Source organism: Procambarus clarkii, chromosome 5, assembly GCF_040958095.1.
Source record: "Procambarus clarkii isolate CNS0578487 chromosome 5, FALCON_Pclarkii_2.0, whole genome shotgun sequence".
Classification (NCBI taxonomy): domain Eukaryota; kingdom Metazoa; phylum Arthropoda; class Malacostraca; order Decapoda; family Cambaridae; genus Procambarus; species Procambarus clarkii.
The window spans coordinates 18,711,323-18,734,512 of record NC_091154.1 but is presented as its reverse complement, the minus strand read 5'-3'; the positions used below and the strand labels follow the sequence as shown (position 1 = coordinate 18,734,512).

The following is a 23,190-nucleotide window of genomic DNA, read 5'->3' as shown; positions in this document are numbered from 1 at the left end:
GTCACTTTTACCCAAGGGAGGAAGGTACTGAATGTCAAATATCTCTTCCTCCTTCCTGGTAAATATCAAATCTAGCATGGAGGGAACGTCCCCTTCCCTCATCCTCGTAGCTTGTTTAACATGTTGATACAAGAATGTTTCCAGGATGAGGTCTACAAATTTACAGGTCCAAAAATCTTCTGTTTTAGCTTCATATGCTTCCCAGTCTATGGATTTCAAGTTGAAGTCACCGACTATCAACAGTCGTGATCTATCGTTATCCGCTCTCGCTATAATCTCTCTCATTATTGTTATAAGACCTTCACGTTTACTATCTAGCTCCTCCTTTGACCATGTGCTGCTTGGCGGTGGACTATATGCATTTATCATCATTAGTTTATCATCCTCATAGCAGATCTCTAGTGCTATTATGTCAACTTCTTGTGGATTGGCAGTCATTATTTCCTTCACCTTTAGGTGTTCTTTTACCAGCACAGCACACACCACCATGCTTGTTTTGTTCGATTTCGTCGCCACAGTTCAGTGACCTACTGCTTCGAAATAATAAAATTAATAAATCAGTTCTAAAATAAGTATTTTTATAGCTCCTATTATCGTAATAATGTTGCTAAACTAAATATAAACAACCCAAAATTATATAATTTGATGTAAATCCAATATGTGAGAGAAATTTATGTTACTGGAAATCGAACACAACACCATGCTTGTTTTGTTTGATTTTGTCGCCATAGTTCAGTGACCTATGGCTTGGAAATAATAAAATTAATAAATCAGTTCTAAAATAAGTATTTTTTATAGCTCTTATTATCCTAATAATGTTGCTAAACTAAATATATAACCCAAAATAATATAATTTGATGTAAATCGAATATTTGAGAGAAATTTATGTTACTGGATCTGGCTTAACCCTTAAACTGCGCATGGCGTATATATGCGCCCTGAGTAACATGTCCCACAGTGCGCATGGCGTATATATACGCCATAGGGTGCTAGGCCCGATTCAAATGGCCCGCGGCTACACGGGGTTCACAGTAGCTTCCTCAGGGCTCTTGTAAACAGACGCCATTTTTTAAAAAAAATCGTGGGCAATATTCTCAGGTGTGAGAGGCACATTACTGTTGGAGCAACCAAGGCTGGTGCACGCAGCATGAGCGAGCACCATTGCTGTTCAGCTTGTGACCACAGCATCGCCGAAAAATGTCAAAATATATATATAATTGTTATTATTTAGCGATGACAATATTACAGATGACCCATGACTGTGATATAAATAACCAGGGTTGTGATAATAGCAGGATTGTTGTAATAATTAGCGCTGTGGGAGGAGTGATGCTGAGAGACGGAGGGAGACAGCATCGTTTACTGACTGTGTGGCTACCTGTTATTGTTTGCATTCACCATACCAGGTCAGTGGTTCTCTATGGTGAACACAAATGTAGATACTTATATATAATGTGTGTATTAGTGTAATAACAGCAAAAGGATTATGCTGGGAGGAGCCATATGGGTGACGGAGGTGACGTCGTCTGCACGATTTGTCTAGCTGTTTAGAGGGTGGCCACTATGCTCTTTGGGCGCACTACAAACTTAGGTGTACAGTTACGGTGCATAAAACATGTAGATACTTATATATAATATGTGTATAAAGGGTAATAACACTGCAAACAGTATTGTTGGGGGAGAAAGTTTAGTGCGTGTGACCTTGAATGAGTGAGGGAGCCGCCAGCCGCCATCTGTGTATAGCGACGACTCTTAGTGCCTGAACTAACTATATCAGCTTAGCTGTACAGTTGTGGTGAACAAAATATATACATACTAATATATAACGTCTGTATATAGTGTAATAACACCACAAATGGTATTGTTGGGGGAGAAAGTTTAGTGCGTGTGTTGAGGGAGTGGCAGCGAGTGGCTGGCTGGTGTGTGGCGGTAACTCCTCATTGCTTTTCGACTCTCGATACCAACTTAGTGGTTCATTATGGTGACCAAAACATGCAGATACTTATATATAACCTGTGTATAGAGTGTAATAGCAGCAAAACTATTTGTTATTGTTTTATAAACATAATAATTGAATCACTAATATGCACATCATACTTTTGAGTATAGCGATTATTCACCACTTATATTATATAAATATATTACAATACATAAATATATTACAATACACACTATTGAATAATATTACTGCATAAAAACTAAGAAAAAATCAATCGGAGACATTGAAACAATTAGGTAATAATATCTTTGTGGCAACTCCCATCTGTCAGCGCGGGTGACGCTGACCGGGTCTGACCACCGCTCTGTCAACGCCCACTTTTTGCCAGACTTCCTCGGTCAATTGCGCCCAAAATATGTCACCTACTATTTTTTTTTTTCCTGTGTTCAGGAGACACAAATTAACATGTTTTGAAGACGAAAAAAATTTTTTATTTTTTTTTTTCTTGCACACAGGGGTGTAAATGTCCCCAGAACCCCTGAGCAGTGTAAGGGTTAAACACCAGCCTACTGTAGGGTGTACATAGACTTAGTCTGCGTTCGTACAGTATGCACCCAGTGCCCTTAGCTTTGTTTGTGATTGATGTACAGTATTTAACAGTTGGTGGAAGAATAATTGTGGAATTTACCATTTTTTGACTACAGCTGTATTGTTATACAACAAAATGTCTCAGGGGCTTACTAATAGTGCCTTATTAATGCCAAAAATGAAGAAATATTTTGCAAGAACTTATAGCAGAAAATCAATCAGCACGAGAACAGCTGTACCCAGCACGAGAACAGCCGTACCCAGCACGAGAACAGCCGTACCCAGCACGAGAACAGCTGTACCCAGCACGAGAACAGCCGTACCCAGCACGAGAACAGCCGTACCCAGCACGAGCACAGCTGTACCCAGCACTGGTACAACAACAGCCAGCACCAGCTCAGAAGCAGCTGAAACCACAGCAGCAGCGAGCACCAGCAAAGCTGATGCAAGCATCTAAAAACATCGTGTGTGGCATGTACAGTTAGAACAAGTGTTAAATTTAAGTGTGTACATAGTGTTAAAATTAAAGTTGCAGTAATTTTAGTGTACAATAGTTTTCATAAACTGTATTGTAGTACTCAACATACAGCAAAACTACTTAATCAACATAGTGTTAACGGTATAATACACTACAGTACGTATTTACTGTACACCATTCACAACTCCATGAGACTTCAAGATGACATAACTCCAACAATAAGGTAAATAACAAATGTAACACAGTATTTTTTAGTAGGGTAATAATATATAGGTACAGTATATAATATGATAATACATTTTTATTGCGTATCAGAAAAATAAGACACCGACGCAAACGCCCCCTGAAGGTCACCTCTTGCAATGCATCCAACGCTCCAATACACTGGGGTTGGTCCCATATAGTACATTGAATCGAGGTTGTACTGTAATGGGAAATGAATTAATCCGTTCCTGACTACCCAAAAACCTCACTTCAAACTAAATTTTATACCTAATTCATCAAAATCTACACTACAAAAGTATGTTCAAGTTATTACTTACCCTTGCTGATGACTCCTGTTGGCGTATGGAAGATGGTGAGGATGGGGGGAGGAGGAGAGGTGTTACTGTTTGGAAAGGGAAGTCCCCTTCCATTATAACATCAAGCAGTAAAGATTTTTCTGGTGTGCACTCTCTGGCACGTTTTGCCTGTATACCACTAGGTCCTGGTTGTGGCTCACTGCTCGCTTTTCTCACAACAAAACGATCCATTGAAGATTGTTTTTCCCTTCTTCGCAAGATGTCTCTGTAGTGAGGCATCACATTATCATTGAAAAGATTAATGCAACAGCCTACTACAGCTTTCTCTGGGTGAGTCGTTTCAATAAAAGTTTGCATTTCTTCCCACATCTGACACCACTTCCTAATGTTTGCAAAAGGGACATCCTCTTATGCCTCATCCTCCTCCACTGGAGAAATATCCTCAGCTGCCTCTTCTTGATGCTCCTTTTGAAGGACTTCAAAAGCACCAGAACTCTGGTGCTTTTGAAGGCATCAGAGTTCTTCGGTGGTCAGTTCTTCGTTTGTGTTCTTCCACCAACTCCTCCATATCAGCACCATCCAATTCCAAGTCCATTCTCCAGTCCAGAGTAACAATTTCTTCAACAATAGGTGCATCATTTACAGGCTCAAACCCCTCAAAGTCTAGTTCTGGCACACATTCAGGCCACAATTTTCTCCAGTCAAAGATCAGGGTTCTTTGAGTAACTTCTTGCCAGGCTTTGTCAACAAGTTTTAAAGCACTACAAATGTTAAAATGGTGTTTCCAGAATTCTATGAGGGTGAGCTTTGTGGCTTTAGTCACTTCAACAGGGCACTTCAAAAGTGCCATTTCATAAAGTTTCTTAAAATTCGCTATGATTTTCTGGTCCATAGGCTGAATTAGAGGAGTGGTGTTAGAAGGAAGGCACTTTACTGGGAGAAAATTACTGTATCTGTTCAACAATTCATCTTCCAAGCCTGGAGGATGAGCAGGAGCATTGTCAAGGAGAAGCAGGGCCTTGAGTGGCAAACTTTTCTCCTGCAGATATTTTTGTGTGGCAGGGCACACAACATCATTCACCCACTCCATAAAAAAATCCTAGTCACCCATGCCTTATTATTAGCACTTCACATCATACACATTTGGTTTTTCTGTACTTTATACTTTTTGAAAACCCTTGGAATTTTCAGAACAATACACAAGCAAGGGTTTAATTTTCAAATCGCCACTCGCATTTCCACACAGTACAGTACAAGCATAAACTTATCTTTCATAGGCTTGTGTCCGGGCAATGATTTTTCCTCCTTGATAATGTATGTCCTCTTAGGCAATCTTTTCCATAACAGTCCTGTCTCATCACAATTAAGCACAGTGTTTCGGTAGGTATCCCTCAGCCTCTACAAACTCTTTAAATTCTTCAATAAATCTTTCAGCCACTGGTTTGTCTGAGCTGGCAACCTCCCCATGCCTCACAACACTATGAATACCACTCCAGTTTTAAAATTTGTCAAACCATCCCTTGCTTGCCTGAAAGTCTTTCGTATCTGCACTTGTTCCAGGGATTTTCTTTACAGGGTCTTTGTGCAATACCCTGGCTTTCTCACAAATGATGGCCTCTGAAACACTATCACCCGCTAACTCCTTGTTGTGTATCCAAATTAATAACAACTTTTCCACTTCGTCAAGTATTTGTGATCTTTGTTTCTTGTGATTGTTGATACGCCTTTTGCCACTTTAGCACTCATAATGTCCTTTTTCTTGGTAAGTATAGTGCATTTCTTTGACGTGAATTTGTTGAACAGTACTGCCTACAAAGTTCAACAACACGTGCACCATTTTCATGCTTCCGAATGATCTCTTTTTTTTTTTTTTTTCTCTATTGTCATACTCGCATGCGATTTCTTGCCTTGATCCTTACCACTGGGTTTCTTGGGACCCATTGCGAGATATATAATAACAACTTTTATGCTCAAATGGCCAAATATCCGACAAAACACTGTAAATCCTTGTGAAGAATTCAGGCGGGATAGTCACTGGGCGCGAGGCACTGGTAAACTGAGCGGCGATTGCCATGCCACCACGTGCTAGGTCGGCCCGTACGCATATCAACACATTCGTTACCTGATGCAACACTCGTATCCCGATGCAAATTTTCCGACCAAATCCTGCTCCTAACCCAAAAAACTCATAACCAGGGATGCTCGTAACCCGGGGTTCCACTGTAATTATGATCTTGGAATGATGTGTACGTGAGTATAGCGGTGTTAACTGGGGGTTGAGGCACGGATGTTGAGGGGAGGGTTGGGTTTTTGTTTGATTAGGTTAGGTTATGTTATGTTTAGTTAGCTTTGGTTATGTTAGGTTTGGTTAGCTTTGGTTAGGTTATACTAGGTTTGGTTATCTTTGGTTAGGTTATGTTTAGTTAGCTTTGGTTAGGTTAGTTTTGATTTTATTAAGTTTGGTTAGGTCAGGTTGGCTTTGGTTAGGTCAGGTTGGTTTTGGTTAGCTTTGGTTAGCTTTGGTTTGATTTGGTTAAGTCTGGTTAGGTTTGCTTTTGTTAGGTTTGCTTTTGTTAGGTTTACTTTTGTTAGGTTTGCTTTGCTTTGGTTAGGTTAGGTTTGCTTGCATTAGCTTTGGTTTGGTTAAGTTTAGTTAACATTGGTTTGGTTTGATTTAATTTGGTAAGGTTTGGTTTGGTTGGGTTTGGTTAGGTTTGGTTAGGTTTGGTTATGTTAGGTTATGTTTGGTTGGGTTGGGTTAAGTTAAGATACACCAGAACAAACTTGTTTCATTGGCATTATAAATTTGATCAGGAGAGAGAGAATCACAATCTTAAATTTGGACACGCACCTCTGCACCTTTATCGCACCACACCACCACCACCACTACCACCACCACCACTACTCAGCGGACATTACAGATTCATCTTCCTATATAAGCTGAATGCTGTGATAATAGATCATCACAATATATTTTCTCTTGACTTCACTGCCAGTTGAAGTCCTAAACAACATATTTCCTGCATTTCCAGATGCACTAGTAGCAGGATGCAAAAAATATGCACTGATATAAAACAGTGAGAGAGAGGGAGGCTTTCGTCTGCCGCGGGTAAACAAAAACAGAGGCACCACCGGCTACATCGGTGGCCGGCCGCGGAACTATATAGGTGGTTACTGGTCGGATCTCAAATGAATAGATGAAATAAACGAGTGATTGAGGTCCGGCAACTTGGTCGTGGAGTGTAGTGTAATAACAGCAAAAACACTGCTTGATCGTGTAATGCAATATATATATATGTCACATGTATGAGCCCTGCCTCTCTGCCTCCCTGCATGCCTGCCTTCGGGTAACTTAAGTTGGTAAACCAAGTGGCTGTCAGTAAAACATTTTTTTTTTTTTTTTTTTTTTTTTTTTTTTTTTTTTTTTTGAGATATATACAAGAGTTGTTACATTCTTGTACAGCCACTAGTACGCGTAGCGTTTCGGGCAGGTCCCTGGAATACGATCCCCTGCCGCGAAGAATCGTTTTTTCATCCAAGTACACATTTTACTGTTGCGTTAAACAGAGGCTACAGTTAAGGAATTTGCGCCCAGTAAATCCTCCCCGGCCAGGATACGAACCCATGACATAGCGCTCGCGGAACGCCAGGCGAGTGTCTTACCACTACACCACGGAGACTGGAAATGGAAATTTCCAATTTTTGGAAATGGTCACTTTTGGACTCCCTCGGTGAAAAAGTACGTTAACCCTTAAACTGTGCAATACATATATAGATGATTTCAGTAACAAAACCGAAACCGCGCAATGCATTAATAACTGTTTTAATGTCTGGCTCCTTAATTTAAACGCCTTGCATGGGATAGGGGCATCTATAGTGCAGCCACGACCGATAGTTGATAGACTCCACCTAGAAAAAAAATCGTGGCCAACATTCCTGGGTGTGAGAGCATCAGTATTGAGCGAGCCACCAAGGCTGACACACGCAGCATGAGTGCACAGCACTACTGTTCAGCTTGTGACCACAGCAGAGTCTAAAAATGTCAAGATATATATGTTCATGCCATTATTTAGCGATGATAGTATTACAGAAGACCTCTGACTGTAATAAAACTGACCAGGATTCTGATAATAGCAGGATTGTGGTGATATTTAGCGCTGTGCTCCATGGTGGGAGGAGTAATACTGTGGGACGGAGGGTGGTGGCATCGTCTTCTGACTGTGTGTGGCCACCTTTCATTGACTGCACTCACCATACCAGCTTTGTGGTTCGCTATGCTGAACACAAATGTAGATAATTATATATAACGTCTGTATAGAGTGTAATAACAGCAATAGGAGTAGGTTGGGAGCCGCCATTTTGGTGAGGGAGATGCATCGTCTGCACAGCTTGTCATGTTGTTTACTGGTGGCCACTATGGTCTTTGGGCACCATACCAGTTTACTTGTACAAGTATGGTGAATAAAACAGGTAGATACTTATATATAATGTGTGTGTATATAGCATAATAACACCACAAACAGTATTGTTGGAGGAAAAATATTAGTGCGTCTGGCCTTGAGGGCGGCCGCCACCAGCTGACTGTGAGAGTAGTTACGTCTTTCTGCCTTTATTCTCTATACAAGCTTAGATGTACAGTTATGGTGAACAAGATTGATGATTGATGAAGATTAAGCCACCCAAGAGGTGGCACGGGCATGAATAGCCCGTACGTGGTGGCCCTTTTGAGCCATTACCAGTATCAAGAGCTGATACTGGAGATCTGTGGAGGCGCGACTGCACCCTGCGTGACGGGAGATGTCTCCCGGACCAAGTGGTGACCAGATGGTGGTCTGGTGAACAAAACATGTAAATACTTATATATAATGTCTGTGTATAGTGAGTAAATGCAAAAACAGTATTGTGGGATACTTACTTCATTGGCATTATATGGGAGGAGAATGAGGTTGAGTGAGGTGTTGTTGAGGGAAGGAGTGGCAGCGAACGGCTGGCTGGTGTGTGGCAGTCACTCCTCATTGCACTTCGACTCGCAATACCAACTTAGTGGTTTGTTATGGTGAGCAAAATATGCAGATACTTATATATAACCTGTGTATATAGTGTAATAACAGCAAAACTATTTGTTTATTGTTTTATGAACATAGTAATTGAATCACTAATATGCACACCATAATTTTGAGTACAGCGATGGTTCACACATTTTGTTATATAAATATATCACAAGTCACACTATTGAATAATATTACTGCAAAAAAAAAAAAATCAATCAGAGACATTGAAATAATTAGGTAATAATATATTTGTGGCAACTGCCGCCTGACAGCTCGGGCAGAGTAGACCTTGTCTGGCGAAGGCTCTGTCAATGCCCCTTTTTTGCCAGACTTCCCTACCCTATTGCGGCTAAAATATGCCACCTATGATTTTTTTGTTATTTTTTCCGTGATCAGGGAACACAAATGAACACTTTTATAAAACGAAAGAATTTTTTGGAATTTTGTTGTTGTTGCACCTGTGGGTGTTGAAGCCATTTGGACCCCTTGCGGTTTGAGGGGTAATTCAGAAAACGTGCTAATCTGGCTGGGACGGGGGTCCTTCTCATATAGTCCGGATTAGCGGGTTTATACAGTATCTAGTGTGTGATTCTCCTGGATTAGTTGTTTTGTCTGAGGCTGCTCATGTACAACAAATGTACCAATCTGTGCTCTTGATGCTGAATATGCATCACCAGGTCAAGCAAAGTATTCCTGATTGTAAATGCTTTGTAAGTCTTGCATCTTGTTCTGCAGGAGACATTGATGAATGGGATTTGAGGAAACTCATTGGAGAAAGCATAGCAGATCAGTTCCTCACGATACTGTTCTGCAGCAACTGATTTCAAGTTACAATCATTGCTGAGTTTATGTAGTTCTCTCAGAAACTTAAAGATCTCACTAGGGGGCCACTGTGTAGCTTAGAGGTGCCTAGCAGGTATTATTAATACCTTGTTGAGTTTTCACTTGTACACACTGTAACATAGATATGGCACTTTCAAAGGTCATACTATCCTCAGTATATTCATATACATTATGTTTTACAATGTTCACTAGAGTTCTGAATTTGTCAGGAGCATTTTTTTTCCCACGCTCCACAATGAAGTTTTCAAATGTTCAATACCAGTGCTTCCACTCCTTGGTTGCTGTAGGCAAATCAAAATCGGTCAACTGTGGTGAAATGGTAACACACTCGCCCCGCGCTTCGCGAACGATTTGGTCTAAGTTCGTATCCTGGCCGGGGAGGATTAACTAGGCACCAATTATTAACTGTATACCTCTGTTCATCCAGCAGAGTGGGAAGCTGGTTGTTAAACAATTGGCAGGTCATATTCCAGGGAAAACTAGTAGGTAAGGCTTACCATGAGCTAAGGAAAGGGAAAGCTTTCAGTCACCTGTTTGTGTAAAAAAAAAAAAATATCCAGGTGAGTAGATTTGAGTAGCTTCAATGAGCCTAACAAATTGAACTATAGGCCAATGATTTGTACTCTTGAATACTACAGTTCAGCTTTATTAGTTTCAGTTCACTACTTTCTATCTGAAATAATACAAAGCAGATGTATTAAATTTCAAACTATCATAATAATGAATGCTACAATAACAAATTATTGTAATCTAATAAATATGATATTTATAGATATGACCCATATCATTGTTTATTGTGCTCACTAGCTACGTTTATTGTATATTGTCTGTCACATGGTAACTCTCCAGAGTACATAGTAATATATGCATCATTGTTTATACCCCTGTTCTTCAACCTGTGGTCCGCGGACTGGCACCGGTCCGCGAAAATGTCCTGACTGTCTGCAAAAAATTTTGCCTGAATCATGTAGCCTATACATGATTCGGGCGCTACATTGTTGCAGGGCTGCTCGCCCCGCAACTAAACATTCTAATTACCTAAGTGTAATTACCTAAGTGTAGTTACAGGATGAGAGCTACGCTCGTGGTGTCCTGTCTCCCCAGCACTCTTTGTCATATAATGCTTTGAAATTACTGACGGTTTTGGCCTCCACCACCTTCTCACTTAACTTGTTCCAACCGTCTACCACTCTATTTACAAAAGTGAATTTTCGTATATTTCTCCGGCAGCTTTGTTTCGTTAGTTTAAATCTATGACCTCTTGTTCTTGAAGTTCCGGGTCGCAGGAATTCTTCCTATCAATTTTATAGATTCCTGTTACTATTTTGAACGTAGTGATCATATCGCCTTTTTTTCTTCTATCTTCTAGTTTTTGCATATTTAATGCCTCTAACCTCTCCTTCGTAGCTCTTGTCCTTCAGTTCTGGGAGTCCACTTAGTGGCATGTCATTGCACCTTTTCCAGTTTGTTGTTGTGCTTCTTAAGATATGGGCACCATACAACATGCTGCATATTCCAGCTTTGGTCTAATAAAAGTCGTGGACAATTTCTTTAGTACTTCTCCATCCATGTATTTAAAAGCAATTCTGAGGTTAGAAAGTGTAGCATAGGCTCCTCGCACAATGTTCTTAATGTGGTCCTCAGGTGACAGTTTTCTATCTAGAACCACCCCTAGATCCCTTTCTTTGTCAGAATTCTTTAAAGATTTCTCACATAATTTATAGGTTGTGTGGGGTTTATGTTCTCCAATTCAACATTCCATAACATGGCATTTATTCACATTAAATTCCATTTGCCAAGTTTTGCTCCATATACTTATTTTGTCCAGGTCTTCTTGAAGGACATGACAATCATCTAGGTTTCTTATTTTCCCTATTATCTTAGCATCATCAGCAAACATGTTCATGTAATTCTGTATTCCCACTGGTAGATCGTTTATGTAGACAATGAACATTACCGGTGCAAGAACTGAACCCTGTGGTACTCCACTCGTAACATTCCTTCAATCCGATACCTTGCCTCTGATTAAGGCCCTCATTTTTCTGTCAGTTAGGAAATTTTTCATCCATGTTAGTAGCTTACCTGTCACTCCTCCAATATGTTCCAGTTTCCAGAACAACCTCTTATGGGGAACTCGGTCGAAAGCCTTTTTTAGGTCCAGATAGATGCAGTCAACCCAACCATCTCTTTCCTGTAAAATCTCTGTGGCTTGATCATAAAAACTGAGCAAGTTCATTACACAGGATCTTCCAGATCGAAAACCATACTGTCTGTCTGATATTATATCGTTTTCCTCCAGGTGTTCTAACCATTTAGTTTTAATTATTTTTCTGGGGGGAGCCCTGTCAGCTCCCCGGAGCTATCCCAGGCTGATATGCTAATGTCAGACTTTGGCATCAGTCATGTGTATGGCGTTCTTAGGCCTACCGAGGACCACGGCCAGAACCGGGCCCCCTCAGAGAGGCAAGGGGAGCAATGGCCTATAGAAGCCCCTGTGTGGTTGGAAGCATTCTATGTCATCGACCGGAACAGGCACCCAGAAAGGTAAGCGCCTCAAAACAAACCTCTATTCTGGTTAAAATTGCTACCAAAAACCGAACTAGTGGATAGAACTCCCCAACAGAAAACAAGCAAACTAGTGTGACGTCACACGCCGCCGCGCCGCTGTCTGCGCAGCTCCCCCCTCCCCGGGAGGGGAAAGGGGAAGCCCCAGACCCTCCATGCCGGCTACCCACACCTCAGTTCTTGAGGCTGATGCTATAGGCGAAGATCATGTGCTCTGGCTCCGGTGTCGCTACTGCACTGTGCTTTGCGTGTGGTGTTGGTTTTTGTGGGTGCGAGAGCCAGGAGTTATCTTCAGTACTCGGGCTGCATGCGCCTAGGGCTGCCTTCCTTAGATGCCCTGTAAGTACTGCCCTTTGGGCTTGGGGCCACCTTCCACAGGCTCCTCAGGGTCTGCCTCTGCTGGTCCGTTTTACCTTTCGGTTTTTCGGCTGCCTGTTGGGCTCTTGGGTGTTCTGTTCTCCCTTGTTACCAGCAGGTAAGAAGCAGTTTGCACTGGTAGGGGCACAGGGTGCTGCTCAGCTTGTATTCCCGACATAGCGGCCGGCTCTGTTCCTTGGGGTTCGCTGTCCTCTTGCGGGGTTTTGTTTTTCTTTTTGTTTTTGCCTGGTGGGGGCTCTGTCATTTTATTCTGTTAGTTTTTGCCCTTCCACTGTTCTCCTCAGTGGTGCCCCCTGCTAGGTCCCCATGAGTGTACAACGTCCCTGGGGTACAGCTATAGAAGTTCGCTTGGTAGTTTTGGGCGCCGGTTAGCAGTGCCCTGCCTGGGACTACCCGAGCGCGAGTCCTCTTAAAGTAAATGCTCAGGACCCTTGGAATCCCCTAGGGGACGCGTAGGTCCGATGGATGTGACCCCGGAGTCCCCACTCTCTGTGTGCGAGTTTGAGGGTTGCTCGGTCCCCTTGTCTCAAGGTGACCCTCATTGTTTTTGCCTCTGCCACGCTGCCTGTTGGGTCGGTGATACTTTCGACCCTGAGTCCTGTGAGTGTTGCTGCTTGCTTGTGACTCAATTTACCCAATCCTCTGATGATTCTCTTCGGGTCCAGGCGGCGCGTGCGTTGCAGTCTAGGATTTCGTCTGTTGCAACGCGCTCAGGTTGGTTGCTCACCCGGATGCCCCGGGGCTACCCCGCTTTGCTTTTCGAGACCCGGACTTGCTGTCCCCGGACTTGGGGGTGGGGGTTGCTTCGATCCTGGTTCAATCCGCACCTCCTCGTCCTTCCCCATCTGTTCATTCTGGTCCCCCCCTCCTCCTGCTTCCGGCCCCGAAGCGTCTGAGGGTTTCGGGGTCGGAGCAAGGGGTTACTTGATCTCGAGACTCGGGCAGCTTCGGGGGGTGCCCCTTCCGGGGGGGAGGCAGAGGCATTCGAGTTTTGTCTCCTGGCCGAAGCTTCTGGGTCTGACCAGTGGGCCCCCCTTCCTCCAGCTTTTCCGGCTGCTCCGTCCTTGTCTTGTGGGGTCGGGGCTTGGGGAGAGGACTCGGCCTCGGGTCCTGTGGTGAAGGACCTCGAGGCTGGGAAGGGACTGACTTGGGGGCCTTGGCCCCCGCTGGACCCCGCCTAAGTTTTTCTTCCCTCTGAGCGGGGCTTATTGTTACAAGGAGTGGGGTTTTCTTTTCCCCCCTCTGCGTACGAGTTGGATTTGGTGTCGGCCCCTCCCCGGGTTCGGTTCCATGTTCCCCCGGATACGTCGGTTTTGTCTTTCCGGAGGTTTTCGGCTTATCGCATCCAACCTGGTGTGGTGCGGGCGGCCTTTGCAGCTTACCTCCTGCGTGACCCGGATTATGCCTCGGAAATGGATCCGTCCGAGTTCAGGTTTGGGACTTCGTTCCCTTTCTGGCTCCGTTACAAGGTTCTGGAGTCTTTCTGGCTAGCGGACTGCCCCTTGTTTGTTCTGGATTCCTGGCATTCCTTCTGTCGTTCCCGCACACTGGAGTGGCGGGAAGCTTCCACGGTGCTTCAGGTTTTCCTGGGGGGGCGAGCTTGAGTACCTGAATGAGTGCTTGTTTGCCCCTGTCCTTCCCCGCGATGTGGGCGTTATTCAGCTCCATGTGCAGGTTCCTACCCTTTCGGTGGCGCTTGTTGCGGAGGACTTGCGCGCCCGGGGCCTTTTGGCTTCGGCCTTGCAGTTCTTTTCCCTCCTGGAGCTGTCCTCGGATTGGCTCATGGAGGATGCAAGGATGCTTGGGTCCGTCCCGGGGTCCGCACCTTGTCCTCGGCTGCGCGTTCGTCGGCTGCCTTGTTGAAGCTGTTCACGCCGATTTTGCGGGATGTGGTTTCCCTGTTTTATGCTTCCCGTCTCGCGTGTCGGCAGACGGTGCTGGGTTCCTCCGTGGAATCTGCTTAAGCTCTGGCTCTTAGGCTTTCTTCACCTTTTTGTCCTCTTCTGTTTGAGGAGTCGGCCGTGGCACGGTTTATTCAGGCTGTGTCGGCGGCTTGTCGTCCAATGTCAGACTTGTTGGTTTTCCGGGGGTCCCGGGGTGGGTCTTCCCGGAAGGGTCGTGCCAGGGCTCGGGGTTCCTCTCGTCGTGGTAGGCCTCTGGTGTCAGGTTCGGGTTCGGCTCCTGCGGACCCTTCCTTGTCTGGTCGGCGCGGTGTTCGCTCTGTGCGGGGTTCTGGGTCTCGTAAGGGTCGCCGACCTTTTCGCGGTTTGACCCATTGACAGGGCTATGGGGGGGGGGGGGGGCTTGCGCTGTTCACCCGCGCCTGGTCCCACGATTCGTGGGCCTTTCGGGTCGTGTCTGGCGGCCTGCGGTGGCGTTGGGTGGCCCATCCCCCCTTGGGGGGGGGGGGGTCGGGGCTGGCAGGGCAACTTTCTTCCCCTGCGCTCTGTCGAGTCGTCTTATAGTGGGTACGCTTGGGCGTCGTCGAAAAGAAGTCGTTCTTCAGATGGGTTTCCCGTCTGTTTCTGGTTCCGAAACGGGACTGCTCGAACCTGGGGTTCATTCTGGACTTGTCCCGTCTGAACCCCTGGGTTCATTGCCCCTGCTTTCGGATGACTACACTGTCTCAGGTTCGGCTCCTCTTGGAGCCGGGCGCTTGGATGGTGTTCTTGGACCTCCGGGACGCTTATTGGCATGTCCCGATTCATCCACGGTTCAGGGACTGGATCGGTTTTGTTGTGGGGCATCTGAGTTACCACTTTCGTTGTCTCCCGTTCGGGTTGAACCTGGCACCTCGCGTGTTCATGCGCCTTACACGGGTTGTGGTGGCTCGTTTGCGTCTCCTAGGTGTTCGGGTGTTGGCCTACCTCAACGACTGGCTTTTTTGGGCTCCCAGCCAGTCAGCTTGCTTGCTAGCCAGGGATTTGGTTCTTTCCCAGCTCGCCGAGTTCGGGTTCTTGGTGAACTGGAGGAAATCCCATCTGGTTCCCTCTCAGGTTCGGACTTGGCTAGGTCTCATTTGGGACTCTCGAACCACCTCCTTGTCTCTTCCTCCAGAGTCTCTCCTGCGGCTGCGGTCCCGCCTTCATCTGTTTCTGGTGGGCCTTCGGGTCACCCGGCGGTTGCTCGAGGGGCTGTGTGGGAGCCTGAACTTCGCGATGGTGGTCTACCCGCCGGGTCGGGTTTGGCTTCGTCGGCTGTTCTGGTTCCTTCGGGGTTCCCCCTTCCGCCTCTTTCGCGATCGCAGAGTTCGACCCCCGGGGGCCTTGCGTCGGTTGCTGCGTCACCGGCTTCCTCTTCGGGTTTTTTGGGGTTCAGGGCCTTGGCGCCTACCCGAGCCCTCGCTCGATGTGTACACGGATGCGTCGTCTCTCGGCTGGGGTTTTGTGACCAGTGCTCACCAGGCCGGCTAGGGGCGTTGGGATCCGTCCTTCCGTCGAGCTCACAGCACGGTGCAGGAGTTCGCGGCAGTGTGGTTTGCTCTGGGGAGGATTCGGGTGGCCCGCAGGATCGACGATTCGGCTCCATTTGGACTGCTCTCTGGTGGTTCATTGCCTGAACCGCAGGGGGTTCGATGCGGTCCTTGTCTCTTTGGGGTTGGTCGCTTCAGGTGACTCGTCTGCTGAGTTCTCGGGGTTTGGCTCTCCTGGCGGTTCACGTACAGGGCGTGTCCAACGTCTTGGCTGACGCCCTGTCTCGCTTCGTTCCCCTCTCCACGGAGTGGACGGTCGACGACGAGTCCTTCCATTGGCTTTGCCAGATGTTCGGGCGCCCTGAGGTGGACCGCTTCGCGTTGGCGTGGTCTCGGTGTTTTCCCGTTTATGTGGCCCCCTTCCCCAATAGCGAGGCCGTCGGGGTCAACGCCTTTCGGCTAGACTGGTCGAGGTGGGGGTTCCTGTACCTCTTTCCTCCAGTTCGGCTGTTGCTCCAGGTCCTGACTCGCTTAGAGACTTACCAGGGGAGAGTTGTCCTTCTGGCCCCTTGGTGACCGGCTCAGCCTTGGTTTTAGGCGCTGATTCCTCGGTGTCCGAACCTGAGGGTTTTCCCGCGGCTCCGCCTCTTTCAGCAGATCGGGCTTATCATCATCTCTATGGTGATCAGGTGGCCTCCTTGTTGGTGTCCCACCTGAGGGCTTCTTCTCGGTGGCAGTATGAAGTTTCCTGGCGGTCCTTATGTTTCTTTTTGCGTCTTCGTCGTGTTAGTTCCTTGTCTGTTTGGGTGGTCTTGTCCTTCCTCTCGTGGTTGTTTCAGGACCGTCATCTTATGCTTAACACTGTCGCCTCGTATCGTGCGGCGCTGGCGGAGCCGCTTCAGCTTGCCTTCGGTATCGATGTTACGTCTGCGCCGTTTCACAAGCTGTCTCGTGCATTGTTTCACCTCCGGCCTGCTCATGCACCGCCTGAGCTGTCCTGGTCTTTGGACAGAGTGCTCGCTTTCCTTTCATCTCCTCGTTTCGTGGTGGCCCCTTCGGTCCAGGATTGTTTTTCCAGGGCACTTTTCTTGTTGGCTTTGGCCTCTGGGGGTCGGGTAGGGGAGCTTCATGCTCTGCTCCAGCGCAGGGGTTTCTGCTCTTTTGGTCGTGGTGATTGTTTTGTTCGCTTGCAGCCGTCTCCTTCTTTTCTGGCGAAGAATGAGACTGCTGCGTTCCGGAGGGGTCCATGGGTGGTTGATGCTTGGTTGGTCAGGCTGGGGGTGCATCATGTTTTGTGTCCGGTTGCGGCGCTTCGCCGTTATTTGCACGCCATGGCTTCTGTGTCTGGGGACGCGCTGTGGGTTGATCCGATTTCCTTTCTTCCCTGTTCGCGGGTTTGGGTCTCCCAGGTCGTCCGCAGGGTTATTAAGTCCAGACAGCCTGCGGTTTATCCCCGTGCCCATGACGTTCGTAAGTTCGCGGCTCTTGCTGCCGTCTTTGGGAATATGTCTTGGTCTGATACTCGGGCGCGGGGCTTTTGGTGGTCGAACAGGGTCCTGGCTGCTCGTTACCTTGTGAATGTCCCTGGGCCCCGTCGGGCCTGTGTTGCTTTGGGTCTGCGGTTGCAGCCAGTTGTCTCGGCTTCGAGTTGAGGAGTGAGCGACGACCACCTCCCGGGTAAGTCCCTCTTTTTCCGTCTGTGGGTAGTTAGCTCCGGGGAGCCGACGGGGCTCCCCCCAGAAGACCAGCGTTGAATGTAATGAAACGCTATTTTCTAGGTTAGTCCCGGAGGCTCCCCGGCATCCCTCCCTCTCTCCGGTCGGCGTTTTTTTTCGCGTTTTTGACATCCAGCCTCAAGAACTGAGGTGTGGGTAGCCGGCGTGGAGGGTCTGGGGCTTCCCCTTCCCCCTCCCAGGGAGGGGGGAGCTGCGCAGACAGCGGCGCGGCGGCGTGTGACGTCACACTCGTTTGCTTGTTTTCTGTTGGGGAGTTCTATCCACTAGTTCGGTTTTTGGTAGCAATTTTAACCAGAATAGGGGTTTGTTTTGAGGCGCTTACCTTTCTGGGTGCCTGTTCCGGTCGATGGCAGACATAGAATGCTTCCAACCACACGGGGGCTTCTATAGGCCAATGCTCCCCTTGCCTCTCTGAGGGGACCCGGTTCTGGCCATGGTCCCCGGTAGGCCTAAGAACTCCATACAAATGACTGATGCCAAAGTCTGACATTAGCATATCAGCATGGGATAGCTCCGGGGAGCCTCTGGGACTCGCCCAGAAAATGCCATTTCATTACATTCAACGCTGGTTTTTTCAATATTTTGACTATTACACTTGTCAATGATACAGGTCTATAATTAAGGGGTCTTCCCTGCTTCCACTTTTGTAGATTGGAACTATGTTAGCCTTTTTCCACACGTCAGCTACAACTTCTGTACACAGGGATGTCTGAAAAATTATTTGAAGTGGAATGCTGAGCTCCGGTGCACCTTCTCTCAGAACCCATGGTGAAACTCCATCTGGACCAACTCCTTTGTTCTTACTTAGCTCCTTGAGCATTTATTCCGCTTCGTCTCTAGACATCTCTATGTGCTCTATGTTGTTCTCTGGAATTCTTATTGTGTCTGGTTCCCTAAAGATTTAATTTTGTACAAACACACTTTGGAACTTTTCGTTTAGTGTTTCACACATTACCTTTTCATTTTCCGTGAATCTATTTCCCATTTTCAACTTCTGAATATTATCCTTTACTTGTAATTTGTTGTTTATGAATTTATAGAATAGACCTGGATCTGTTTTACATTTGTCTGCAATCCCTTTTTCAAAATTTCTTTCTGCCTCTCTCCTCACTGCCGTGTAGTTGTTTCCCGCCAAACACACACCGAAACTACGACGTTGGTACAACGTTCGAACAAGTTTTAACACCTCCTAACCAGTTATAACAACCAATATAGCAAGTTGTAACAACGTTCTAATACGTCATAAACACGTTAAGCCAAGATGTAACAACTTTATTACAAGTTGTAACAAGCGGAAAATAGAGACAGTTTCGGTTTGTGTTTCCAGGGTTCTTGCATCTTTGTATCGCTGATATGTTTGGGGGTTTGGCCTCTTCCTGTATTGATTCCATTTTTGTGTCTTTTGGTCTCTGGCCCTCTCGCAATTTCTATTGAACCAATCCTGTTTGCTAGTTCTGCATCTCTGTTTTGGTATAAATTTTTTTGTGCCTTTATCATATATTTCACAAAACTTGACATACATCTCATTCACTTGCTTGTCTAGCATTAAGTCTGTCCAATTATACTCACTAAAAAAATTTCTAAGGTGGCCATAATGTCCTCTCCTGAAGTCAGGTTTTTCAACTGCTTCAACCTCCTTATTTTCTTCCAGATTATAACGCATTGCATACTTTATTCCCAAAAAGACATGGTCACTTTTACCCAAGGGAGGAAGGTACTGAATGTCAAGTATCTCTTCCTCCTTCCTGGTAAATATCAAATCTAGCATGGAGGGAATGTCCCCTTCCCTCATCCTCGTAACTTGTTTAACATGTTGATACATGAATGTTTGCAGGATAAGGCCTACAAATCTACAGGTCCAAAAATCTTCTGTTTTAGCTTCATATGCTTCCCAGTCTATGGATTTCAAGTTGAAGTCACCGACTATCAACAGTCTTGATCTATCGTTATCCGCTCTCGCTATAATCTCTCTCATTATTGTTACAAGACCTTAGCGTTTACTATCTAGCTCCTCCTTTGACCATGTGCTGCTTGGCGGTGGACTATATGCATTTATGATCATTAGTTTATCATCCTCATGGCAGATCTCTAGTGCTATTATGTCAACTTCTTGTGGATTGGCAGTCATTATTTCTTTCACCTTTAGGTGTTCTTTCACCAGCACAGCAACGCCACCGCCTTTCCTAATTTTTCTGTCCCGTCTCCAAATTGAGTAGCCCCTTGGGAATATGACCTCATTTAAAATAATATCTTCAAGTTTTGTCTCCATGAGTGCAACAATGTCTGGTGTCTGCAGCTGTGATAATTGATGTGGTGAAGATCATTAATGAAATTCGTAATAGAACTATGAACTCTAGGTTGTTCATGACACTGTGTGAGAGTATGGAGTCACACCACCAACATCTTCTCCATGCAGAAGTGAGTTGGTTATTGAGAATAAGGATTCTTGTATACCTTTTCAAATTGAGGAAAGAAGTAAAACAGTTTCTGGGAGAGCAAAAATCTGCCCTAATAGAGCCTTTGTTGATTGAGTAATGGATGGTTGAGCTTGCATATATGGTGGATATATTTAACCTTCTTAACGAACTTAATATTTCTCTTCAGGGGTCTTGTACAAATATTTTTACACGCTAGAACAAAAATGATTATGTTAAAAAAGAAGCTGGTACTTTTTGATAGTCACATAAACGATGAAGATATTGAAAGGTTTCCACGTTTGGGAGAATTTTTGATTGCTGCTGCTGTCAACTTGAAAGTCATATTCAACATAATAAGTCAACATTTAAGGGCATTAGCTTAATTAAAACTTTAATAATAATTTTCCTCAAAATGAGAATTCTCCTAAAGGTAATCTCTCGATTAATAATCCCTTCTTGGAAAATATATAATCATGCGCGCTTGATCCTTATGAAAAAGAAAAGATAATCAAGTTATCATCTGATGTCACTGGTGGTGTCCAGACATAAACTGCTATCATTGCATAAAATGCAGTGTCTGGGATGCTCCCTGATGCAGGTTCGAATCCTCGTCACGGCCCTTGTGGATTTTCTCATTTGATGAATCACGTTAGTGTGATCTCTGTGTGTAATGCTATCATTGTCTCAATTTTGGACATCACTTGATAAAAAATATCCATCTATGAATTATAAAGCAATCAAATTGTTAGCGTTTTTTTTTTTTTTACTTCCTATTTGTGTGAAAATACTTTTTCAGCCATGTCAATAATAAAAGCAAAACAGAAATCAATTGGATGTTAATACAGTGCTTCGTCCCTCAGACGCAACACTGCAGCCACGTATATAAAATATTCTATCAAAGAAGTGGCAGCAGATGTTGCAGTAAGTAGGAATTGTAATTTTATAACATTAAATTTAATAATATACTATCTACATTGGTGTTTATTTCTGTCTTAGCCGTCAGCCGGTCTGTGAAATATTTATCTTATTTTCACCGGAGCGCAGGTGTGGAAAGGTTGAAGACCGCTGGTTTATACTACTTGCTAAAATTTGTATTTACTATACACATCAGAAAACACAAGTCACAGTAGATAGTAATATCTGTCTGATAAGGAAATATTTAGATTACCCAAAAAAAAAACACAATTTGAGTGAACTTGCTGTGTGTCGCTTAAGTCTTGCTGATCACTTATCTTTTTTTTTAACAGGTTATCATTATGCAGCAAGACGTACATTGGACGTGCCAATACCCGGTATCTTAAACTCGTGTAAGTGGCTGACCATCTTTATGCAGTAAGACATATACTGGACGTGCCAGTACCCAGTGTCATAAACTCGTGTAAGTGCCTGATTGTTATTACATAGCAAGACGTACATGGGATGTGCCAATACCAGATCATAAAATTGTGTAAGTGACAAGTTTGTAGAGATTGAATAAAGGTTTTAGTGATGTGTTCTACCTTGTGTCTACCTTGTTTAGCTTCCAATGATCAATGGCCCCTGCGGCCCGGTCTCCGACCAGGCCTTCCGGCTGGTCATCTGGTCAACAAGGCTGTTAGAAGCAGCTGCTCGCAGCCTGACATACTAATCACAGCCTGGGTAATCAGGTAGTAATCAGGTAATCTGGAGGTGAATATCGAGATCTCTCTTGAACACTGAGAGGCCTGCCAGTTATCCTTATGTGAAGTGGAAGAGTGTTGAAAAGTTTTAGGCCCTTGATGTTTATGGAGTTCTCCCTCAGCATACCTATTGCCTCTCTGCTTTTCAACAGGGGTATTTTGCACATCCTGCCATACCTTCTGATCTAATGTGACGTGTTATTTCTGTGTGCAGGTTTGGAACTAGTCCCTCTAATATCTTGCTACGTGTAGATTATTATGAATCTCGTCTGCGCTCTAGAGAATACAGAGTTAGAACTTTTAATCAGTCCCAATCAATTTAGATGACTTATAGAATGGATTCTAGCGGTAAAGGATCTTTGCACGCTCTCCAGATCAGTAATTTCTCCGGCTCTGAATGGGGCTGTTAGAGCAACAATATTTCACCCTAGAGAGCACTAGTGTCTTTAAAAGTATCATCATTGGTATGGCATCGCTTGTTTGGAAGGTCATTGTTATCCAACCTGTAGTTTTTCTTGCAGTCGTGACAGCTACTTTGATGTTCTGTAAAGGTAAGGTCTTTTGACATGATTACTCCTTGGTCCTTTACATTGCTTTTTCAGTCTATAGTGTGATTTGATTCCGTTCTTCACCTTCGCCAAAATGGTTCCTCCCAACATACTCCTTTTGCTGCTATTACACTAATACACACACGTTATATATAAGTATCTACATTTGTGTTCCCCATAGCGAACCACTAAGTTGGTATGTTGAGTGCAGACAGTAACAGGTGTCCACACAGTCAGCAGACGATGCTACCTCCCTCCCTCCCTCAGCATTACTCCTCTCACCATACTACGCACAGCGCTAATTATCACAACATTGCTCTTATTATCAGTATCCTGGTCATTTTTATCAGTCAGGGGTCTTCTGTAATAATATCTTTGCCAAATAATGCCAATTACATATACAATGGGGTCTCGACTTAAGATGCTAATCCATTCCCAGAGACGGAGCATAAGTCAAAGCGATTTTTCCCAGAAGAAATAAAGGGAATTGAATTAATCCGTTCCCCACCCTCCAAAATATTAACATACAAATACATTTTATACTGAATACAATGTTTTTTTCTAACTACAATACAGTACCAAAGTTTCTCTTACCTTTAAGGAGGGCTCTTGATGGTGTATGGAAGATGGTGATGAGGGGGGAGGAGGAGAGTTGTTACTGTTTGGAAGGGGAGTCCCCTTCCATTATCACATCAGGCAGTGATGTTTTCTCTGGGGTACTCTCTCTCTCTCCTACGTTTTGCCTGAATACCACTAGGACCTGGTTGTGGTTCAGTGCTTGTTTGTCTCACTACAAATTTGTCAAGAGACATTTGTTTTTCCCTTTGTTTTAACATTTGTCTGTAATGATGCATCAGTGTCATTGAATAGGTTAAGGCAACGACCTACTGCAGCTTGATTTGGGTGAGTCGTTTCAGCAAAGGTTTGCAATTCTTCCCATGCTGCACACATTTTCTTAATTGTTGAGGAAGAGACATTCTGTACCCTTGTTTCTGCTCTATGGTCATCCTTACATGGGTTTTCATATGTTGAGCCTTACCACTGACTTTCCTGGGA

The 23,190-nt window shown here is 44.9% G+C and overlaps 1 long non-coding RNA gene across 2 annotated transcripts in view; it reads left to right on the top strand.

Moving 5' to 3' along the window:
* LOC123764001 (uncharacterized) overlaps window positions 1–23,190 on the top strand; it is a 103,142-nt gene that overhangs the window by 34,079 nt on the left and 45,873 nt on the right. Inside the window, exon 2 of one of the 2 annotated variants that reach the window (XR_011231209.1) lies at window positions 21,176–21,235. This is a non-coding gene — a long non-coding RNA (uncharacterized lncRNA). Of the gene's footprint in view, window positions 1–21,175; window positions 21,420–23,190 lie in introns of those variants that run through there. The other variant, XR_006773513.2, reaches the window with a different exon arrangement.